Genomic DNA, 2,701 nt, shown 5'->3' with positions numbered 1-2,701 from the left:
CTGTTTTGTACTCATTTATTGACGAGTCGGCTGCAGTGCGGCCAACTGATTGCGCTGCTTCTCTGCCGCTCACTGCACAGAACAGACGCCGAGAGAGGCGACACTTCTCCGGGAAAGTCAGACCTCGTGTTCGCTGGACAGCACTGGAGAAATCTTCCAACTGAACCATAGCTAAGCTTTATCCAGAAAAGTCGCTAGGTTTGTCAGTATGAATATTCTATGGAAAAAAGCCGCTAAAAGGGTCTGAAAGTTGCTAAATCTAGTGCTAAAGTCGCGCTCGTGTGTGTGAGACGCGGGAGCTGATGGCAGGGGGCGGTGGATATTTGTGGCGGTCAATGTGGATATTGTGGATGAGTTCTTCTGTGTCATCACGTTCTATTAGTTCTACAGCTTCAGTTTCGGAACTTTCACGCTCAGTAACACATACAGCTGTTCCCTCACCACAGTGCAACAGTGAAAAGGGACTTCTTTCAAACAGTGTTGCGTTCCGAACGTAGTTTAAGTGACATACACCGGTATAGCGGTATTTAAAAAATTCATATCATAACAAAAATAAACACCGGTATTCGGTATGAACCGGTATACCGCCCAGCACTACTTTGACACTGATTTTATGACACTCACATGTGCAGATGTTAACGACGGTCTCGAAAGCTGTGTGAATTTGTAAAAGACAAATGCTGCTTTAGGTAATTGCATTGCTCCAGTGGATTCAGTTACCGATATTGACCTCAGCCCCTTTACATGTTCACAATAGCAGGCCTGTCATAGTAAGGTGGCTCTCTAGGTCACGCTACTGGGGAAATAAATGCTGTGCTGTCATGCAGAAATGTCAATTAGATTAAAAAATGTGAGAAATAGATGGCTGTTATTAGGCCAAACTAGAGAAACATTGAGTCAACTGTCTGCCGCTTTGAAAACAAAAGACAAAGAGTTGATCTTATTATATTTTAGCAGGGAATGAATTTAGTCATTTACTAAACTGGAAGATAATGTAGCTCTTTTGTTATGTTGGATGCATGTACAATGAATAATGTGCCGTCAAACAAACAAAAGTTCAAAAGAACGGCATTTGTTTGAAGTAGAAGTCTTTACTGTCACTTTAAAACGTTTTAATGCATACTTGTTAAATAAAAGTATTCATTTATTTGGGGAAAATCTTATTTGACACCAAGCTTTTGAACAGTGCTACTTTATGCTTCAAGTGTCCTGATCAGGTGTGATGCAGTAAATGATAAAAAAATAAAATATATCTTTTAAAATCTACGCATTTGGTTTTTATTTTCATGGTCTAATATCTCTACAAAACTACTACTATATAATAAACATCAGGTCTGTTCATTTGAATGGTTGGGATTGTGTTGCATTTTCTCTTTCTGTGTGGACAGACCAGTCACTTGTCACATCGCATCTTTGATTTTTATTGTCAGCTTGCATTGTCATAATGCACTGTTTAATATTTAATGGTGAGTGACGCAGTTTTTTGTTTTAATGTGTTCTCATATGCATGTGTGTGCACATACGGTGGAGAAACATGTCTGTGTTGCACTCTCTTTGTTCACATGCATCTCTAGTTCATGGATAGCTTTTCTGTCACACCTCACGTGACCCTCCGTCTCGTATCACTAGAGGACAGTGCTGGTGTAAATGGGTACAAAATGTTTGCCGATCCAATCAATGAAACCAAATTCAGAGGCAGACAAAACACATTAAGACAAGAAGCTTGTGTGCAATCTAAAAATAAATATGTAAATATTTTGCGTGCATGTACGCGAGCGTGATTTGGAACAGGCCCCGTTTCTCTCAGTTTGACGGACAGCTCTGTCGATGTGAAGAGAGCGTGAGGTAATGATTTGTGTTCTATAAATAGTCACCACGCCCCCGTCCTAAAGCCCTCTGTTTCACCCATCTGATGTGCCGCCACACAGCAAACAGCGCTAACATGCACTTTATAGCATCTTTGAGGATTTTAGGTGATCGGGATGAATTTGGCCAGTGTGGCTTAATGCTTTTATGAAACCACACAACAGCAAAATGACAATGGACATGAATGACTGATAAATATATATCAGGGGTTCTCAAAGTCTACATTCAAAGGTCCAAATCTGAATTTTCTTCAGTGTCAAAGGTCCGGACTGGAACAATTGTTTATTACAAAACTTGTTTTTAATAAACATACATAACATGCATAACAAATAAACATTAATTTAAAAAAATAAATAAAGTGCAAAAGTGGCAAAACAATTCATTTAAGTGTCAGCAATAGAGGTTGACCAATAAGGGTTTTTCTCTGGCCGATGCCGATATTTAGAAATCAGGGCAGCCGATGGCCGATATATGATGCTGATTTTTTGGGCCGATATGTTCGGTCGATTTTTTTTTCCCCTTTATCTCATAAAAGCGAGTTTGAGTAAATGATTATAGCAGGGCACAAAATGGTAATAGTAGTAGTAGTAGCCTAATTCATAGTAATAATACATGGCTCAAAGCACCTTCTGAAAACAGTTCTGAAGCATGCTTTTTGTTTATCTTTGCTGAGAGAGACTTGCAAATGCAAATTGATTCTCTGCCAGCAGGAGGCATTGTTGGAGCGGAGATACAGCGGTTTCCCCGGTAATGGCTGTAATCAAATACAAAACGCTAGGAAAGACGAAATGAAAATGACATCAAAGCTTTTCTGAAGACGGTCGGTTCTTTTCAA

The sequence above is a fragment of the Sinocyclocheilus anshuiensis genome, unplaced genomic scaffold (assembly GCF_001515605.1).
Source record: "Sinocyclocheilus anshuiensis isolate Anshui unplaced genomic scaffold, SAMN03320099.WGS_v1.1 scaffold694, whole genome shotgun sequence".
Classification (NCBI taxonomy): domain Eukaryota; kingdom Metazoa; phylum Chordata; class Actinopteri; order Cypriniformes; family Cyprinidae; genus Sinocyclocheilus; species Sinocyclocheilus anshuiensis.
The sequence above is the reverse complement of the archived record's forward strand: the minus strand, read 5'-3'. Positions refer to the sequence as shown.